At 35.4% G+C, this 22509-nt stretch overlaps 1 long non-coding RNA gene and 1 pseudogene across 2 annotated transcripts in view; one reads left to right on the forward strand and one right to left on the reverse strand.

The window, feature by feature from the left end:
* Positions 1 to 22509, forward strand: part of LOC309667240 — a 143618-nt gene that overhangs the window by 84403 nt on the left and 36706 nt on the right. The window lies entirely within an intron of this gene.
* Positions 2253 to 6580, reverse strand: LOC309667061 (poly(A) polymerase beta pseudogene; annotated as a pseudogene). The gene has a single exon. The product of its transcript is annotated as a poly(A) polymerase beta pseudogene (transcript).

The following is a 22509-nucleotide window of genomic DNA, read 5'->3' on the forward strand; positions in this document are numbered from 1 at the left end:
GCGGTGGTTTAGACTGGTTGGCTACTGGGTGGTAAATATGGAGGAAGTGGACTGAGAGATATTTAGAAAGGAATATCTATAGGGAAATACAAGAGGTCAATGCCCATGATGACTTGATTTTCAATTTACGTAACTAGACAAGTAGCAGAATATGGAAGAAATGCAGATAGAAGGAAAATTCAGTCTTGTTTCTTTAGTAATAGGTAGTTTTCAGTGGTTCCAAGAGGTAAGACAAAATACATCCAATCAGTAGCCTCTAGCTATTTAAATAAAATGAAAAAAATCAGTCTCACCACATTTCAAGTGCTCAATAGCCACATGTAGCTAGTGACTACTGTTTTGGTCTGTACAGATATAAAACAATCCTATGATAGTGGAACATTCTGTGGAGCTGGACTGATCTAGATTAAACTTAAGTTTGTGATTTGTCTATAGAGAGATGTACATAAAAATATTAGATGAAGAGTCACAGGCTAGGCTGAGACTTGCAGAATGTCATCATTCAATAGAAGTAAAATAGTTATGAAGGCCAGGAAAAGTTTGCATCATAAATCCAAGAAGAGAAAACTTCAAAATATAGGGAGTTGTGGACAGGTCTGAGTGCTTCTGAGAAGCTAAGTAAGATGAGGCAGTCAAAATATCCACTGGGTTTAGTGAGACTTCCCATTTCCAGAAGCATGTTATGGTATAAGCTAGAGAGGAGTGGCTTAAAGAACTAATGGGAGATCGGAGAATGAACATAACATTATGGATTCCTGGTTTTGAAAGGAAGGAGAGAGATTGCAGTAGCTTCAAGACCATGAAAGGTCAAGTGGGAGATCTATCTATCTATCTATCTATCTATCAATCATCTATCATCTATTTTATTTTTAAAAATTTTAGAAAGAGCAAAATGAATTTAACTTGAAGAAGAGTTATCCTGTTGAAAGGGAAGGGAGATAAATATACAAGAGGGAGAAGAAATAATCTACAGTGTAAAGTCCTTAGGAAAGAGAAGAGATTTAAGACAGAGCAAAAAAATGGAAAGATTATCCTGAGATAGATTCATACAATTTACCAGAGTTCCTGTGATTTTAACACCAATTGAGTCATCTTCAAATACATTTTTTTTTTAATGAAGCATTCTGAACATCTGGTTTATAAACACACACAAAATATATTTTATTTACAGGTGTTTCTGTTTCCATACTTGCCTGTTGTTGATATTTGTTCTTCCATAACAGCTTCAGAGAAATGAGGCAATGAAGTTCAGTCAATCCCTGCGAGACTCCTCTGTTATTTCTCCCACATGGCAGTTACTTACCAAATGTTCACTCTTTTGCCTCTCTGAGGGAATGGAACATTGTTAATGAGTTAGATTTTATAACTACATGGTCAGATTTATGTTTTAGGCAATTTCTTCCTCAGTTAAGTGGAGAAAATTTCTAAGCCAAAGAAAGACTGGAGTTAGGGAGGAGAGTAGAAGCGACTGCAATAAACCAGAAGAGAGATGATAACAGCCAGTGTCATCTGGGGTGAGAATAGGAGTGTCAAGACAATGAACAATAACAAAACCAGACTGGGATAGAGAATTACTCAGAACAGAAAGAATTCCAGTAGCTTCCTAACTGTGCTGTCTTTTTAATATCTTGGTCTAAGATTTAATATTAGTAACAGGATTACAGTATGTATTAGTTCTGTCTAGTGTTTGTATACATAGATGTATTATAGATACATAGTATATATCTACATACTGAATAAATATGGATTATCTATCTGCCTATTTGTAGCTATATGCATATGTATATATTAAAGTTAAAATGGAATCAAAATTTACCAAATTCTCATTTTTTGAGGGTTCAGTCTTTTTAATTTATTTGCCTTTATAGTGTTTCAATTTTTTTCAGATATATTCAAAGATTGATACATGAACCAGGTAGACAGATTTCAACTAATAAGTACAAAGCATTTTATTTTTATTTTATTTATTTATTTATTTATTTATGGCTGTGTTGGGTCTTCGTTTCTGTGCGAGAGCTTTCTCTAATTGCGGCAAGTGGGGGCCGCTCTTCATCGCGGTGCGCAGGCCTCTCACTATCGCGGCCTCTCTTGCTGCGGAGCACAGGCTCCAGACGCGCAGGCTCAGCAATTGTGGCTCACGGGCCTAGTCGCTCCGCGGCATATGGGATCCTCCCAGACCAGGGCTCAAACCCATGTCCCCTGCATTGGCAGGCAGACTCTCAACCACTGCGCCACCAGGGAAGCCCCAAAGCATTTTAGAAACTTAGAGTGGTTAGCCCAGCTAAGTAGTGGTTTTTATAGATGAAGCATTATGTTTGAGTTTGTTGTATTTTAGAACACATTAAGATACAAATTATAGACAATAGTAGAAAATCAAGAATATTTAAAAATGATGAGAATTTAATCATCTAAAATGTATACAGGAGTCTCAGCATATTGTGTTTTTCTAAAGTAGAGACCTATGTCTTCCCTGGATTTCCATGCTCCTCTAAGGCTTGGTAGGACTTAAGTTATTTCTTTTACACTATATGCTCCAATAATCATAAAGCTTAGTCGTGATTCTTTGTCCAGCTTTGGATTGACACATACAAGTGTATCCAATTGAATGCATTTTATTAGTAATCAAAATTAGCTCAAAATACCACAAATGGAACCAATCACTTTCACAACAAAATATGTTCTTTCTATCCATTTCTTATCTTGGCTGGTGTGCTCAGAATGTAACCAGTCACCAAGTCCAGAAACTTGAGTAAAAGCCTAAATTCCACATTCATCTTTACTCCACTATTTTAGTCAGAGGTTCTGATTCACTTATAATTTTCGTTTTATGATAATCTTGGTCTACTCCACTTCACTTGGCAATATTCCCTTTAATAACAAAGAAAGAGAAAATTGTAAGCTTAGTTCAAAGTTTATGTAAAATGTATTTCCACTATTTTAGCTATCTCTGTTTTCAGTCACACATGTTGTAAAAGCACCCACAGCCTCCAGCATGCTTTGAATATCCTGTGTCCAGAAATGGAGTCTATCCTGTGCACTCTCGTCTCCTCTATTGCATTAATAGACTAGTTGTAATGCTTTGGGAATTATTTGGGGAAATAACTCCCAGGGTGGTTCTGAACTGAAAATGTCTCCCAACTGCATGAACTCTGTCAGATAATCCCCCTAGGTACAACTTCTGACATTTTGTTCAATAATCACTTCATGCCCACTGCATTTAGTCTTCATTCTTTTTTTTCCTTCAAGTTTTAGCCCAGAAATTCCAAAAAATATATTTGTACTGGTCAAGAATAGAGTTACAAGTGGGGAAAATCCCTCAACTACACTATGAGGATCGTTGATTAGCATACTTCAAAAGAGCATGTAGGAAACTGACCCAATGTCACTACTGGAACCAAGGTTTCTCTACTCTGTTTCTATCTCCCTTTTGTCTTTACTTCCCTGTCATATCACTTAATTCTCCAAGCATGATAAAGATACTCTGAATGGTTGTGGAAACACTTTCCTAGAACCCTAGGTTTATAGTCTAAGAGCATTAGAAAAAGATTGTTTTCTATCATCCATGCTTAGAAATATGCCGGGGAAGACCTTTGATCACCTGACTTAGTCTTATGCCCACAATCATAGGCTAATTAACACGGCTATGTGTGTAAGTTTTGTAACCAGAAGAATGAATAGAAAGGCAGATACAATTTTCAGCAACTGTGGTAGTTATAATAAACATATTTTATTTCAAAGATATGTTCAGCATATTTTATAATTTTTGATTTTGAATATTATCTTTAGTCAACACATATTTATAAAATGTGTTGTATGTGATTCTTCCATTTATTTACTGCAACAGAAAGGATAAGTAATCCCTTTCTTCTGCTTCTTGGTACATTTAGTCCTACTGCGTAAGGAAACAGCAGAAAAAAGACATTACCTTATTTATCTTTGTTCTTCCTGTAGTGACTAGTGATAAAGCTCAGCATGAATGAATATGTAGTGACTGATGCTAATGTCATCAGGGCATAGTATTTAAAGATGTGTGCTGAAAAGTCTAGCAGGCCTGATTTTATTTTTTATTTTTTTCCTGATACCAGTTTGTATTGCAAACTTTCCCCAACAATGCATCAAACATCAATCCAGTCCCGATGTCAGTCATGGGTACAAGTATAGCTGGAGGGTTTTTTTCCTCTTAAAGGGCAGGAGTCCTTTGAAATAGTTAGCGTAACTGTGGCTGACACATAAATAATCTGACACATTAATAACGGTACTTCTAGCTTCACATACTAACCTGGACTTCTGATCAAGATTAGCCCAATAAAGGAAGTCATCAAATAAGCCTAACAATTCTATTTTGAACTATATCTAGTTTGGTACCCTTCATCCTCCTCCTTTAGCATTTGAAGATAGCAGGCTGACTTGGTAGATACTGTTTATGGACGCTTGAGGTTGTTTTTCTCAGTTCAATCTGTTTCATTGAATTCTTGATAATAGAAATAAGATTTGCAGGGAGAGCAGGGGTACTGAGAAGGTCTGCACTGGATGGTCCCCGTGAGGCCAACAGAGAAGCTGCTGTCTGATTAGTTTCCAACTGAGTCACAGTTGTCTCTTGATGAGACAAGTTCGTCTTCTGTTCTGGTTTCCTTGGTCCTTTCTTCTTTGTAACGCGACAATGTCCTCTAGACTCCTATGATAGGATTAGCTATGTTTGCTGCTGTGCTCCCGGAAGGCCTGGGTGGATGGTTGACCAGACATGATGAGGAAACAACTCTGGTGACCATGAGCTTCGATGGTGGAGAAGTAGTTGGTTGTGGGGCAGTCTGAGGGATGCTTTTGCTGGACGCGCCCCTGGGCTGTCACTGGGATTTGCTTGTTGCAAGGAAACTTCGGGAACCTGTACGCTGGTCACAGATGCTGCCGTCACAGCTGGGGCAGGACTGCTTCTACCCTGAGCGCTGCCAGTCACTGCGCCAGTCTTCATAGAGCCAGGAAGTGAAGACACAGACGTGCTGTCTTCACTGTCTACAGACAAGTAGAGGCTGCCATCATCCAAAGCTATTAATCTGACACCTTCCGTCAAGTGTGTTTTCTTTTTCTGAAGCACATGATTAGGTAGTAGTTGATGAAGTTCCTTTCTTCTCAAATGCATTGCAGCAGTTTTCATATCCATCTCAAACATCTTACTATTTATCGCTTGCCTATAAACTGTATCTGTGAAAGACTGGATATCATAGGTGAGATCAATACTGAGAACTTCAGAGTTTTCTGGCTTTTTTTAACACTAACCCAATCACCCACATTGTACCAAATTCTTCCTTGTCAGGATTTTCCTTGGGTGCTGGAAACGACTAAGGATTCACATGTGCCAGTGTAATAAATTCATTCTTCTCCAAGCTTCCAAGCAGGATTCGGACTTTTGATTCCACCAAGCCTGCCCATTTTAGATGTTGTTTTTCTGTTTGTGCACTTGCTAGAAGTACAATATAATGCTTGTACTTTTGAAAGAAGCTGGGAGCTTCAAAAAGTTTGGACCACTCTGCCTTACTCGGCAAAATCTCATGTGTGATAGCAAGCCCTTGCTTACACTCCTCAATCATGACCATCCTTGTTGAAACAGACACGTGGTAAGTGGAGTTCTTCTGTGGGTGCGCTGGTGTAATTATAGACATGAGATGGTACCTATTGCTGGGATTTACTCTCGGGTCCCAGACAGGCAAATTAAGATTCCGTTTTTCAGGCTCTTTCAGTAGCACTGGATTTGGCCATTCCCATTCAGAAAACACCAAGAAAAATTTATGTACAAGAGTTGATGCTATTGCATTTGGATAAAGCTGGCAAGTTCTCGCTCCTAGCATCGCCCAGGAAACACCTCCTAGGAAACCTAATATATTGTAATAGATATTGTGGCATTTGGCCCACAACTTGATGGCTCTCAGAGTTAATCTGAAGTTGTCAATGTTTAGTACCAGATGTAAAATTTCATCAGTTACCCAGCAACCATTAAGACTTCTTATGCATCTAATATCTAAATTTTTAAGCAGACTGTCATCTCTTAGGTCCAAATCTTCCAGAATAGTCTGCAGTGCTAATCTTGCAAACAAAATATCAATCTCTATCCCACTAAAACACAGTTTGATAACTGGTACAAATGCCTCCTCAACAGCCCTTAAAACCTTTACTTCTTCATGTAGTTTCAATTTATCATAGAAGGTGAAAAAGTCGCTTCGATCAGCATGTCTTGGTGCCACGCACAACGTGTCGATATCTGCACCTTTCGTGTGCACCCCTAATCTATAAGAACCGAATGTAAAGATTTTCCCTCCAACATTTTCAATTACAGCTTGTGGAAGACTCTTGCTTTCACTGATTTCTCATATCCATTCCTTTACCAGATTATTTAATTTCTCCAAAATTAAAATCCTGCGCTATAGTTACTTTTCCTCTTCAAAAACCCCAAAGAGTTTAAATTAATTTCTGGGTGAGTACGCAGTCAGTCTCCCTGGGGGGGTGCTAAGCTGATGGGGGAGGGGATGCCATAGTGCTTGGGCGGCGGGGTCTGTTGTGATGCCGGCGTGGTCATCGGAAACAGCATCACCTCTAGCGCCGGCCCCGCCACGCCGCGTCCCCGCCACCGCGACCTCCGTCCGTAGCCGCAGCCCCGGTCATGATCCGCTGAGGCGGGAGGCGCGGGGCTCCTACCAGCCCAGGTCCGACCCGCTCCCGCCGCTTCAAGCGCCTCTCCGCCATCCCCTCGGCCCCAACATGGTGCCGGGGCCCTCGCCGCTGCGTTCTAGCAGGCCTGATTTTAAATGCTAGCTACGCCACAAACTACCTGGGTATAATTAGGAAATACTAATGAAAGTATTCAGAGGTTCTCTTATGCCACGCTGTGTTCTACACACTTGGGATATGTAGGAACTAGGGGTTAACTTGTCCAAAGTGGATTCTCTGCAGGTCGGTCTCCTACAAATGTCCAGGGAAGCCAACCATTGTTCTGAAGGAGCCAAGCCTGGATGAGGCTGCGATGGAGGATCATGAAAGTGGCCTGACATGTTATGCAGATGCAAGACAAGGCTTGGAAGCTAGCCTCCAGATTACGCCATGACGGTTGCCCACACTGAGCGTACATACGTACAGCTGTGTATGCTCAGCGTACATAGTTCCTCCAACTATGCGTGCTGAGCTGGGAGATTGGGACTGGAGCCACGCGCCTGCGCACTGGAGTGCTGTTCAATCCCGACCCTAATCAGGCCAGGGAAGGGATGATGATTTCCTAATCACGCAGTCTAAGTAACCCCACAGTCTAAGGGTTTGGTCCTCCTGCCAGAGTCTAGCAACTGTTCCTGCTCTATTCCTAGGCTCTAACCCGAAAAGTAAGTGGTTACAGGGGATCCACACTTCTGCCATTGGCCCAGACTCATAGTTTACCCCCAAAATTGTTCCATCAACTCAACCCTGATGTGTGTGTTTGTTCTCTGACATCTATTTGACCTTGTTCACTTTATATTATATTCACGGTTGTTTTTGCTCATTTTTCAAAATACTTTTCTACAGGTAAACTCACAACCCAGCATTCTAGCTTCCTCCAAGGCTACACAAACTTTCTCTTCTGTCCAAAATATCCTTTACCTTTGCTCAGTAAACACCTATTCCTTAGAACCCAAGTCAGTTGTCACTTTCCCTTTATGCTTTACCTTATTTCCCTGACAGAAATAGATGGAGCTAATTGCTGTAATTTGTAACAGTTTTGTAGTTTTTATGTATTTCTAGAGAAGAATATAAAAATTATAATTTTAATTATTTGTTTGCATGATTTGCCTCCTGGAGCAAAATATGTTTTTCAAGGGCAGGCAGCATTCATCTTTTTATCCCTATTTCTTAGCAACATGTCCAAACTAGAATAGACATTTGAAAAATTTGTGAGAATGGAAGTCGGCATGAAAACACCACTCAAAATCCACTGTGACAGAAATAACCAAAATATTTAGATAATAAAGTTCAAAGCTACATTTCAAATGAAAATAATGCCACCATCTGGCTCATCTCAAAGAAAAAAGAAAAGCAATCTCTCAGAGTACTGATTACAAAGTCAAAATGCATTTGGTAACTGAGAGAAATAAAAACTTTAACAGTAACATTTCCTTAAATTGTCACTCATTATTTTAAAATGGCATTGGAAAACTTGAGCTTGAAAAACTATCTGGTTAAATTTTCATGGTAGTTGACAGACCATCTGAGTATACTGAATAAATGGCCTCACTTGGTCACAATACCTGACCCATTGTTTTAAACCAGTACCTGTAATTCCTGTCACTTGTATCATTTATTTAGTTATATATTTGCATCTTCTTCAGAAGTAGGTAGCTTAATAACAATGATTGATTTAAAAATATGATTTTTATCCTCTCATTTATCCAGGAAAACATCTCCCTGAAATTTGTAGCTTGCAATTATATCTTAAGTGAGTGTCATATCTTGTACTCTATACCACATATTTTATTTTTCATAAAGAGTTATCTTTCTTCTCCACCACACTGCATATTTTTAGATCATTGATAACAATTTACAAATATATTAGACATTTAGATTTCTCATTTTGGAATGTAGGTATGAGATCCAACCAAATAGAATAAATGGAAATTGTCCTTTTTCAAATGGCAATAATTATATAAATAGATATGCAGTGAAAGTACATCAGGTGGGAGGAAAGCCCAGAGAAGTTGCAGAACCAATAGAGGGAAGGCAGCTGCCCAGTATTCCTGAGGGGCCCTTGAATGCAGGGAATACGTGCACCAAGTGTGCTAAGAGTGCACATTTTCAACAACAGAGATACTGCATTTAGACTGAAATTAAAATAAGCACAAGAGGAACTTCCCTGGTGGTCCAGTGGTAAAGAATCCACTTTCCAATGCAGGGGACGCGGGTTCGATCCCTGGTGGGGGAACTAAGATCCCACATGCCACAGGGCAACTAAGTCCGTGCACCACAACTACTGACCCCAGGCGCCTCAACTAGAGCCCACGTGCTGCAAACTATAGAGCCCACATGCCCTGAAGCCTGTGCGCCACAACTAGAGAGAGAAAAAAACCCCGCACACCACAATGAGACAGAAGCCCGCGCACCGCAACGAAAGATCTTGCATGCCTCAACGAAGATTCCGCATGCCACAACTAAGACCCAATGCAGCCAAAAATAAATAAAATAAAATAAGCATAAGAAAACAAACAAGAGCAAAGCTTCCTAGAGAAAACTCACCTCTGTCTGATTAATTTTGTGATGAGCGTATAAATTCACAATGAATTTTTAAACCAAATATCTCATAGTACATTTTAGTTAAACTGAAAACAAACAAACCAATTGATTTTATTACCTAAATCATAGACATCTCTATGCTTCCAAAATGTTATCTTAGTTGGAAACTTTCTAAAAAGATCTGAAGAGAGCATAAAACTTAAAAAAAAAGTCAAAAACGTTTTATAGATTTTCATAAAAACAGTATCTTCTTCACTTTAGTTAGAAATGGACAAGGAAGCAAGTCTCTTTCTGTGTACACTTCATCATTAGGAAATAAATTTCATGCCAATCCCACAAAACACTTGCTAAGCATGAGTTAACATGAAGGATCAGATTGTCAAATCAGACTCACACAAATCAGAGATCTTATTCAGTTTTAGCCTTTATTAATAATTTCAAGTAAATAGGCTTTTAAGTGTCATGAGTGATCAAGGGTGAGGTATAGGAATTTTTAGTGTGCCTTTCTACCTACAACAGATGCACCCTCTTGCCCAAGTAAAAGTTGAGGTCTCAAGTTAGGAAAGTGTACAATCTCCTCACAGTCAGGACCAGATTCAGTTACAAAATACCTCCCTTTTCTATTCAGATAGTTATACAGCTTATGTGACATTTTCCATAGAGCCATGCTTAATTCACCCATAGATTCCAAGTGTGTTTGTCTTAAGTAATCTTAGATCATGGACATCTGACATTCAGTATATTTATAGAATATAAATCTATATTTATATAGCATATCTTTTAAAGATATTATATAGCATATCTTTTGTGCTATAGAAAGACTCTTTTGCATTAATTTGTTTGCCAAAAGGTCAGTTATTACTATGTTCATAAGGAGATTAGACGAGGATCACCTACCTGCCTTCTTTCCTCCTTGAATTTGCCCCCCTCCACCTCAGGAATAAGAGAAAAATTAATTGCAAGCAGCTCCTCGACTCGTTTCTTCTTAGCATGCATTGAACTAATTTAGTTCTAATTAACAGCAAATCATTAACTTTCCCTGGTCACCTACTTGACTTGGACATTGGATAAGCCCATATAAGGGACTTATTAGTAGGAATTTCAGGTACCAACAAGCAGCAGTGAATCACTGGATATATTGGTGGTAAACTTCTAACATTAAGCAACCAATTGCAAATACAGTAAGGTACAAAATATCCTTCCCTTCACTGTGAACTCCTCAAGAATCTGGTATTTAGGAGGAGCATGGTAAATATTTGTCAAAATAGATTTTTTAATGCAGAAACATCTCTGATTTTTGAAACAGAAAACTTCAATTTAGAGATTCAATTTAGCTTTCCTATATTCTAATTTAAACCTCTAAAAAGTTTTTAATCACATCATTTCAGAATACACAAGCTAAATTTAACAAGTTTCAGCACTATCAAACTTTGTTTTTTAGCTCTAATGAAAAATATATAAATCCTTCTTGAGTAGCAGATAAAAATAAATAAAGCTGGCAGAAAAAATAGTGTTGTTTTCAAGCTTTCAAAACCATGTTACATAAATAAATAACAGTAGTAAAATATATACTCTGTAATAAAAAATAAATATACCTAACAGGACTGTTTAATTGACTCCAACTGTCTTTTATTAAATAGCAAAATGTTAGCCACAATCAGTCAACTTGAAACCAGTAGGTTTAATTTATTAAAAAATAAATGTTACTATCATCATATTTGTTAACTTTTTAAACAAATCTGTATAAATTTCCTAAAAAACTCACTTTTTTTTCATAATTTGTCTGCTGCTTTGTAGAAACAAAAACACTAAAAAGGTTCATCAACCCAAATGTCATTAAAATTGAATTTTAAAAAATTACTCACCTTCTCAAACTAACCATTGAAAGTCAGAGCACCAATAAATAAAATGCATAATGTGAGTTACTAGAATCAGATGTTTCAAATTAAATTTGAGGTAAATTAATAGAAAATATTCCCACTAGTGTATGAGTTTTTCATAAGTATAAATGAAAATAAGTAATTTTATGCATAATGATGAATAATATCAACCTATTTTACTTTTGTCTTTATTAAATGTGTTAAAATATCTATATTCTCATTGCAGTGGAACTCCTCACATTATGTGGTAATTGAAGAATGAGTAAATGTTTTTAGAAAGAATTTATCATGCAAATTTTGGGGAGGAAAATGTCTTAAATACCAATTTTTTCACCATTATTTTGTATTTGTTCACTTTTTTGCTTTGGGGTGATTTCCAGGGAAACCCAGATGAGAAACAGTAGACAATAAGCTCCTTATAGTCACTAATTTTGGTGTCAATGTGAAAATTTGCATTTTCCTTAGTTGAGCTAATGTATTATTGTGAAACCTTGTAAATATTCAGAGTTGATTTTGTCTTCACCGATTTAGGAGTAACCATTAGAATGTCAAGATTGCAGAATTTATCTACAACAAAAAATTGTGATCTTCTTTATCTTAATATTAACTCTTCATTATTTTCATTTGTATTTAGATATGTTCTAGATATGCTACTCTCAAATAATAGACCATTTTACTGCCCCTTTAATAATATTTATAGTGTACTTTTATAATAAATGTATTGTATTTACATTTTATAATATGTATAATATATTTATTTATTATATTTATAATCTAATTATAGTCTATGCAATATATGATATATGATGTATAAAATAATATATAGTTATAATACAATAAATATTTTCTATAAAATTATATTTATTATATATAGTATAAAGTAATATTTAGAGGGTATTTTTATTTGTATAATAGTATTTATTTGTTTAGTAGTTTTATTCATATAACTATTTACCTATATGTGAAATGCTTCTATATAGTAACTTTTAACTTTTAAATATTGTGTATGTGTTGAGAGAGAGAATTCTTTATGTATTCAGCCATAATAAAACACAGCGCTTACCTTTTAAAAATTAGCAGAAGACTGTAAAATTTTCTTTAATATTTTTATACTGTGTTCAAAATGATTATAAAGATTACTGTGAAGATGAACACGTTGACTTATGTTGTAGATATGTACTCTACTTTTTTTCAACTTTCTTTTGATATTAGAAGACCACAGAGATATAATATTTAACTTTAAGTTGACTCTGAGAAATTTTTCAGTCTATTGTTTAATATCACAGGACATTTTTGTGATGGAATGGCCTGATGATCCACGTAGCCAATTACATTATAATTTGCATTTGGGAAATTCAAGTAGGCTTCTTTTATTTATAATTTGCTTAGCTTTGAAAATATATTATTAAAGGTTATATTATTATTAATAAAATAAATATGTTGTTAAAGGTTTTAAAGGAGAATTATCTAAAAGAGAACAAAAATTGCATTCATAATGTAAGATGTCTGTGCTGAAAAAAGCAACATATGTTTGGATAGAAACCACAATACCTGATAAGTTGCTTGTTAAGTATAGTTCTAACATATATGTAAGTATAAAAATGTGCCAAGAACAATGGTTCTTTTATTTTTGAGGACGTATTTCTCTGGAATGCCAATTTTTTTGAAGTTTTAATAAATCACTTGAAAATGAAGTGATGAGGCATACATATATTAAACATGGCCATAATGAACACTTAAAATATTTATAAAGATATTTTGAAACTCCTTTTTGTTTACTCACCACTGTTTGGAAACCATTGATATAAGGGACATCATTAGGGTTGACATACAAGCAAGTGGAATACATGACCACGTACCTAATCTATTTTAGATGTCCTCATGATTTAAAAAGTAATAATAATTCTGGAAATTTAATAGCTAGAAGTTTGTTTCTTAAATCTAAGTTTTTATACCAGACTAAAAGGAGACATACCTTAGTCAAATCACACTTGAAGTTTTCTGTGGAAGAAACTAGAAAGATAGAAAATTAGGATACACATGTTTTCTGGGTGGGGCTTAATAACTGTACTTAGGTTTTGGCTCTTATGGAAATATTAACTTGTAAAGTTGATAACACCGAATATTGTTTCACCACAAACAAATTGTCCCTCCAACAGGCTGAAAGTTTATGTTATTTCCTTACAGTTATTCCTTTCTTCCCCATCATTAGTTACCTCCATTAACTGAGAATATAATCCCACCCCATTGCTGTTGGGTGTATCCACACGATTTGCTTTAGCCAATGGAATGTGGGGAGAAGAGACGAAGTGCTAGTACCAAGATGAACGTTTAATAGGCATCACCTTTTCCCACTTGCCCCTGTAGTGATTCTGCCATCTGCTCTGAGAATGCTTGTGCTGGGAAGTCATTGGTCTAAGGAGAACAAAGAGACTTGGAGGACACCTGAACCTAATCACCACCCCTGCTGCTCACCAATTCATGGGTAAGAAAACATTAATTTTTTTCATCATCAGCCAATGAGACTTTGGGGTTGTTACTAATTGAATTCTAATCAATTTTTCCTACAACTCAATTAACCAGTCATAGTAATATATTATTCTATCTGTATTTGAATATAGATATGCTAGAAAACTTAGTGTGTTGATATTTTTTTCTGTAAGGAAAATCTGAGTCATGGTCTATGCATTCCTCTGCTGCTTTTGCCTTCATACACCGAGAATTTACACATCTATGTTTGCAGTGTCATGTTGATCCCTTTCAAAGATTTACCAACCTATGCATACTTTTTCCTACCCTTGCATCTGGAAAATATTTCTGTTTTTGTTTGCTATAAACTCTAACCTATACAGGGCCCATCACAGTATGGTTCTAACCTATAATTCCATGCTAATCTTTGTTCTCTCCAGTACACGTAATGCAGGTCAGTGAAGAATACCCTAAGGTGTCCAAAATTTCTGACAGCTGTGCCTTTATTTATATGTTTTTTTTCTACCTGGGAATCATTCCATGTTCTAGCTTTTGTATTCCCCATTCTTCATTCTTGCCCCAGAACCAAGGTGCTGAAGATCTTGAATTGAACTAGTTGTAACAGGTTCTAACTGAAAAAGAGAATGCCAACTCAGAAAATAGTATATATAAAAAGGGAGCAGAAACTATTTTCCTCTTTTGTTTCCTTTTGTAAAGAAAAAATCAAAGAAAATGGAAGATGATTACTTGAAAGATGCCAAAACTATAAAAAGATACTAAAAATTCTGGTTTATAAAAAAAAAAGACACTAAGAAAAAGATATCAAAGCAGACATCCTCAAAACTTCATTGATGGTGCAAGAGAAAATAGGTCACTCCTGTGTGCAGCCCAAAGCCAAGAAAGAAAACCATAACCCATTGTTGAGATGTTATTTTAAAGATCAAATACAAGCTATTATATTCTAGAAAATTCTAAAATTTTATTTTAATGTCTGTCATTGTACGTTTATTTATTTTTCTTTATATTAATGGTCATTATTCAGAACAAATTGGTTTTAATATTCATGTTTAAGATTGAGAATAGAGGGGCTTCCCTGGTGCTGCAGTGGTTAAGAATCCACCTGCCAATGCAGGGGACACAGGTTCAAGCCCTGGTCCAGAAAGATCCCACATACCATGGAGCAACTAAGCCCATGCACCACAACTACTGAGCCTGAGCCCTAGAGCCCACGAGCCCCAACTACTGAGCCTGCATGCCACAACTACTGAAGCCCGTGTGCCTAGAGCCCATGCTCCACAACAAGAGAAGCCACCGCAGTGAGAAGCCTGTGCACTGCAATGACGAGTAGCCCCTGCTTGCCACAACTAGAGAGAGCCCACATGGAGCAACAAACCCCAAAGCAGCCAAAAATAAATAAATAAAATAAATAAATTTATTTAAAAAAAAAAGATTGAGAATAGAAAAAATTAACTAAGGAATATCTGCTCGTTAAGAGTGATATATTTCATGAATTTCGCACATTTGTTGTGGTTATGATAATAAAAGTAGACTAGTACAGTTTTGCACATAATGAAAATTATATATTTATTTTATAATGTTCTTTATGCAGATAAGAGAATATATCTGCACAAATGACATTTTTACTGGTGTTGAAAAAGATATATTTGCCTCATTCTAGAATTTAAATAATACAAATTATATAATTACTACTTATATTGAAACAAATGCTCTTTAAATTTTCCTTTCTTAACCCTTATCTTTATCTATACATATAATTTTTAAGTTTATAAGTTAAATATGTATGAAGAAATTGTAACTTTTTTTAAAAATGCATTTTAATCTTCATTATACTGTAACAAAGAGAGCAATTTAAAAACAAAGTTCTAGGGCTTCCCTGCTGGCGCAGTGGTTGAGAATCCGCCTGCCAATGCAAGGGACACGGGTTCGAGCCCTGGTCTGGGAAGATCCCACATGCCGCGGAGCAGCTAGGCCCGTGAGCCACAATTACTGAGCCTGCGCGTCTGGAGCCTGTGCTCCGCAACAAGAGAGGCCGCGATAATGAGAGGCCCGCGCGCCGCGATGAAGAGTGGCCCCCACTTGCCGCAACTAGAGAAAGCCCTCGCACAGAAACTAAGACCCAGCACAGCCATAAATAAATAAATAAAATTTTTTAAAAAAATTCTAAAACTTTTATTTTTGGTAAACTAAAGAAACATAATATTCTGTGCAAGAGGACTTGAAGTTTATATGATGAGATTCTATTAAAATAAGCTCAAAGAAAGGTAAAGGTTGACCTCAAGAAAACTTGACAGGATTATATGGAGGAACACATATCATTCTGATATTTTATAGGTTAAAAGCTTCAATAAAACATGAGATGTTATTTAAAAATATATTCATAGAAAAAATCATATATTTCAGAAATTGAGAGAAATTGTTTGGTATTGTACAATTTTCAAAAGCCAATGTATTTTAGAAACTGATTACATTTCTCAGTTTAGTAACCTTAACAAAACACATTGTAATAGACGCCCAAATCAGTCTAACCATATTCACATTAAGTCCACAGGTAAATTAAAATTGCCAACAGTTTTGAGCACTTGCTATGGTAAGGATATTATAGGATAGCATCACTTAGTCATCACAATGTTCCTATTAAAAGATATTATAATTGTTTTCCTAAGGAAACTGAAGCTTAGGTCATCACTTACCTACAGTCTCAAAGTGATGGGCCTGGAATTTAAAACCACATCTATTTAGGTCCACGTTAAGAATTTATATTTTACCATTTGTTCATTTACACTTTATTATTCTTTCATTCTATTAAAGTGAACTCAAAGAAATATTCCTTGAGCCATGTCTATGTTCCAGGAACAGTTCTGGGTGACATAACAGTGAACAAAGCAGAAAAACACTTGGCTTTCTCAGTAAAACATGTCAGAAAAAGCTAAAGAGAAAACTAAAATGGGGAAGGAGGAAAGGAATTATGAGGTTGAGGGATTTGTAGTTTTAGAGGGTGGCTAGTGAAGTCCTAACTGAAAAGAAATGGATACATAAAGCCTGGAGATGGCCGGGGAAGAGGTCCTGTGAGCATTCCAGGGAGAGTATTCCAGGCAGGAGGGAAGAGTGCATCAAAGCTTTGAGCATGGCTGGTGTGTTCAAGGAACAGAAAGAGGATGGTGCAGTTGGAGCACAGGAAACAAGAGAGGAGCAATAGGAGACATGTTCAGAGAAATAATTAGGGGCCAACCATGTACATCCCCCTAGTTGGTGATGTTATATCTGTTTTACTCAGAATGATTTACGGAGCATTGGAGAATTTTAAGCAGAGGACTGACACGAACTGGCTTCCATTTATAATACTAGGATCATTGTGGCTGAAGTGTTGAGAATAAACTGAAGGGGACCACATACAAACGGAGGGAGACTAAACATAGTGTTCAAGTTCAAGTAAAGCAGCTAGAGAAGTATTGAAATATCAAAGGGGAGAGAAATGATTTGCACTAGGTTTAAGGACATGAAGAAAACTGGAGAAATGTTTATTAAATATTTAGAACATAAAGATCAACAGCATATTGTGATGGGTTACATATGAAGCATCAAAGAGGAGAGGCGAGTGTCAAGGATGTACTTGACTTCTAGGTTTCTGTTTGTGAAGTAAAAATGAAATGCAAAAGGAGAAAGCTGGTTCCTTGCATTATCCATTCCCTTTTACATAAATATGGGGAAAGGGCTATAGATTGAAGGGGAAACAACAAATATAGTTCTAAACAGTCAGACAGTGATAGTTTTAAAACATGCAGAGTAAATGTCGAGTTGTCAGGTCTTCGCTTATAGGAAGAGTATTGAATGGATATAATAATTTATGATTGATTTGACTACAGATGATAAAGCCATGGATACTGATGAGATCACCTGAGGAGAAAATATAAAACAAGAGAACCCGATCCAAGGAGGTATTGCAATATTTACTGTCATGCTACAGATAGGGCTAGAGTGGAGACAAACATAGAGAATCAATGTGTAACTGCATTTTCTATGAAAGCAGTGTGTCATCCAGGGAAGCATACGATATCCTGGCAGGATCACACTAACTTTTCCTAATTTACAGCACATACGCCTGGAGGCATGAGTAGACCACAGGCCAGACAGAGCATACAACAATTGGAATTATACTACCGGCAGAGTATCAAAAGCATTCAAAATCAGCTGAATAGGGAAGAATCAGGCTTATGCAGTGACTGACAAAGTGGTTCAGGTTTTTCCTGATGCACCAAAAAGGAGGTTGGGCTTCACTAGGAAACAGACACAGGGTAGCTGGCAAGGAAGCCAGGTCAATCATAAAGCTAAATGCAGAAACCTTGTTCCCAGGGCAGCCACTTCATTAACACAGAGAATAAACTATGCAGAAATGAAATTCCTCTGCTGGAACTGCCCAGAGCTCTGGTTCCCTTGCCGTTAGAGTCATTCTGTTAAATTGCTGTATAGGAAATGTAAATTTATGCCTACAAGCCGTCCAGCTTAACATCTGAGGAGAGTACTAAAACAGCAACTAGGTAAACAGTGAGGAAATTTCAACAAGAATACACCATCACTAATTACTAATATATCCAACATGAGGTATACATATATATATATATAAATTCAAGAGAAAATAAGAAGAAATTGAAAAAATAAAGTAGGAAGAGAGGAAGGAAGAAAGGATAAACATATTTTAGTCTATAAAAAATACTGTAAAATAAAAGGAAGTAAACATAGTCTGTAATCTTTTGTGTAGAATAATTGCAAAAAATTGCCAAAAATTATTCCTATCCCTGTATCCCTCCCCTGGTTAGAGAATTTTGAGAGCTCTCTCAGTCTGACTCTCTTTGCTTTCCAATGGGACATCAGCAAATAAGGTTCAAGCTCTTAAAAAGTAATTGCGCTTTAGGGTTTATCCTCTCTTGAAACCTAGCTCCCCTGTAAGAAGTATGGGCTAGCCAGATGCATAGGAGAGACAAGTGGTCCTAGTCACCCACTTGGCCACAGCCTACAGCCAACCAACTGCAAGTCATGTGGCTAAGGCCACCTAAGACTAACCAGCTGAGCGGAATCAGCCTAAATCAACTGAGCTTGACTCATAACCAAAGAAATGCCCAGCAGAATCATGCACTAAATAAATTGTTGTTGTTTTAAACCACTCAGTTTTGAAGTGATTTATGTGAAAGAAAACTAATTGGTATAGATATTTATGTTTCAAAAAATGATCTAATAAAGATTCAAAAAGTATATAACCAACCTTAACTCTGATTATGTGTTTACCTATGATTATGATCCAGTTGATACAGATCTGAGTCAAATGAGATAAAACTGGGACTCATGGCTTATCAGGAAGGGTGGAGAGATTTTTTTAAAACCATTGACACTAAACTATAAATAGTTTTTAAACAAGTTGAAAATTTAATAAATAACTCTTGCAAACTAAGGATTCAACAATAAGAACATGAAAACAGTTAATAATGAGTCTGAAATCCCATATTATGCTAATAAAAATAGAAAATAAGATATGAGCAAGAAAAAAAAGAAATAGGATGCTTAATGTCTTAATTTATACCATAGATACTCAGGATACCTTTTTGTTGTAACACTATTAAAATATATAGGATAAATTATCTGTTTATTAGGTACTATTACTAGTATACTTAAAAATAGGATGAGAAACTTAAAGCATGCAGAGTAAATGTAAACTATATGTAAAAACAGACATGCAAATTATGTGATAACAAATGAGATTTAAAAAGTCAGTTTTTATAAAATATATAAAAGGAATAAAATCAACGTTGAAAGACAAGGCCTCACAAATTAGCTGAAGCAGATCCACATATTATTATTACCCACTTAGAACAAATTGGATGCTAAAGATTAAATATAAAATAATAGAAAATACATACTAGAGAAATGCAACTAAAGGACATTTGGGTATCTCCACTACTGCCACAAGAAAAAAAAATTAAAGGTAAAACTCATTAAAAGTTACCACTGTTTGATTTTTATAGAGGGTATAATCTATAATATAATGCCATAAACTTTCACAAGCTAAGTAAAGAATTGACAGAATGACAGTGAACAGCTAACAAATAATAACCTTAGAAATATAACAAAAATTAACATAAATTCTGTGGTACGAGATTTTATCACACTTCCTCCCTCTGGATAAATAAGTTAATATCTAAATAAATAATAAGTCACTGATTCTGAATTATTCAGATAAATATTTGTTTTTGTATCAAATTCTAAATCCTTCCAGAGAGAATAACTGCTTTGTAAATATCCTTAAGCAATTTACAAAAATAATATCTGTTTTAGGCTATTAAACTCAACCATTTCAGATAGCGGAAAATGCATAGGTTGTTTTTTGTAATTAGAGTGTGTTAACATTAAAATTATTATTAAAGGTATCAAGAGAAAAAACCCAACCACCTGAAAATATTTTAACTCTTTTAAATAATATTTCTGACCAACTCCCCCCCACACCACAAAATTGTAATTGTGTATTTACAAGAAATAATGGCATGTCAAAATTTCTGGTATGAATCCAAAGCTATATTAAAAACTGCTCAGTTAAAAATACTTTCATCTTTGAATTAGAAGGAATACATACTTAAAGTTAACCAATGAATTCAATGATTAGAACAATAAAGAAGTCAAATAATATTTAGTAAACATAAACACCCAGATGGAAGAAGGACAAATGGCTCTTCAGACCCTAGTCAGTGAATAAAAAGAGAAAAGGAAGGAGCCTCTTCCTTCTCACAAATCTCCTTCATCCATAACATTTCCAAGTTCATCTCTTTTACAAGGTGGATTTCCCTATAGCATTTCATCTGAACAAATTTCAAAGACTAAAAATTGTTTAGAAAAGACTGATTTAGAGCAATGTTACTTGTGAATATTGATGTTTTAATTAAAAGGCAATTAGATACAAAAATGAAACAATATTATATCAGCAAGAGATCATGGTAACAGTACTACAATAGCTTACTATTACAAAATCTAAAAATAGAATGTAAAACTTTTATTAGTCAAAGGTCCAACAAGAGACAAAAATTATCTTTATGGACATAAAAATGAATTTAATAAAATTCACCATGTGTAGTGATTTAAAAAAACACTTTATGTTGAATAAGACTACAAATGATTTTAAAGTAGCATAGGAATAAGACAAAAATTTTGTACCATTACTACTATTTAAAATAGTATTAACTACTAAAATAGTTAGTGCAAATGGAGGAGAAAAAGTAGCAATCAGTGTAAATGTTGAAAAGAAGAAAATAAAATTATTATTCTGTACAGATTTCAACAGTGTCTCTTAAAAAAAAATACAAGAATATCAATTGTAAAACCAAGGAACCAGCTTAAGAGTTGAGTTTTAAAATAGATTTTAAACAACTAATAGCTACAGCTCTCAGCATAAACACCATAGTTTTAAAATACTCATAGGAAATTTTGGATTATATACAATAGCATTACAATTCCTATATATATATTTATAAAGAAACATTAGAACCAATAAAATGAAAACAATAAAATTGTACTAGGGTTAATAAAAGAATTCTTAAATTAACATCAGAAATTTCATGGTTCTGCTCTGGAAAATTAAATATCCTATAGATATCAACAGTCTTCAAAATAAGCTACATGTAATTCCAATCATCTTTTTTTGCACCTAACAACATGAAACTTTTTGTATGTGTGTGTGTATGTACATGCACATGTATGTATGCACAAGACACATTTTAATTAAGTTTATAAAGTATGGATTACATTTATTAGCACATTTTTAGGTCACACGGTTTACAAAATAATAACTGATTAGTTGCCTATCATGAAGCCTACTATGCAGCTTCTAGTTACAAAATTCTTTTCTTTTATGTATTACTAATGTCAAACCTAAAATGTAGCCGCTGTTTCATAAAACATAAACCCAAGGTCTCCATCTCAGTAAACTTTCGAAGTTAAATGTAAATAAAAACTGGATAACAATAAAAATCTTAGTTTGGGAACATAGTTAAAGTTGAGGTCAATATTAGGAATTAAAAATGAGAATGTTAATGTTTAATATAAATGCAATTATTGTAGATTCAAAGAGCTTATTATTAATCTAAATAGTACAGATAGTCTTGCAAGTGGAGAAATGTATCTGATAAAGACAATATTTCAGTTCCTTTATTGATTAGGTAACCTTTTCTTACCAGTCTCTTTTCACTATTTCCTAGCTACACCAATTCAAAGCACTTTAACTCTTTCTGCATAAAGGTAGTCTAAGAATGATTAACCATAATAGATTGATATAATGAGAATGATGCTGTCACAGCAGCTACACAATCTGGTTGCTGGAAGCAACTTTAGCTTTGGGAAGCTCCATACACTAAACTGACTCTGAGATGTATATGGACTATCTTAAGTGCTATGTGGATTTCACAGCTATGTGTTTTCTGAGAATACACCTAGATTTATGAATTTACTTATCTTTGCCCTGTGGGTACTGAGTATCTTTATGTAGTTCTCAAAGACCATTAAGCAATTTAACAAACCTAATTAAGCAAAATGTTCTCTCTACTGAAATGACTAAATGCATCACATTAATGGTCATAAACTCAAATACCTGGCTCCACCAGGAAGTAGCATAAAGGAGTGAAAGGGCAGGAGTAACAGTGAACAGGACAGCATATGCTTTCTCAAGACGGACAGTGGCCACTGAGCTTTGGGTCATTGTTGCTTTGGGTGCTTGCAGCTCCTTCATTTTTCATATGAAATCTCCCTGTTTTTAATTATTAGAAATTGTTCAATTTCATTAAAACAGTGTGAAGGTCGAGTGCACAACATTTGGTATGAGAATTATTTGTCATAATTTCAGTTTCACCTACAAAGATATCAGTAA

Source organism: Balaenoptera physalus, assembly GCF_965194825.1.
Source record: "Balaenoptera physalus genome assembly, chromosome: 9".
NCBI classification, from domain to species: domain Eukaryota; kingdom Metazoa; phylum Chordata; class Mammalia; order Artiodactyla; family Balaenopteridae; genus Balaenoptera; species Balaenoptera physalus.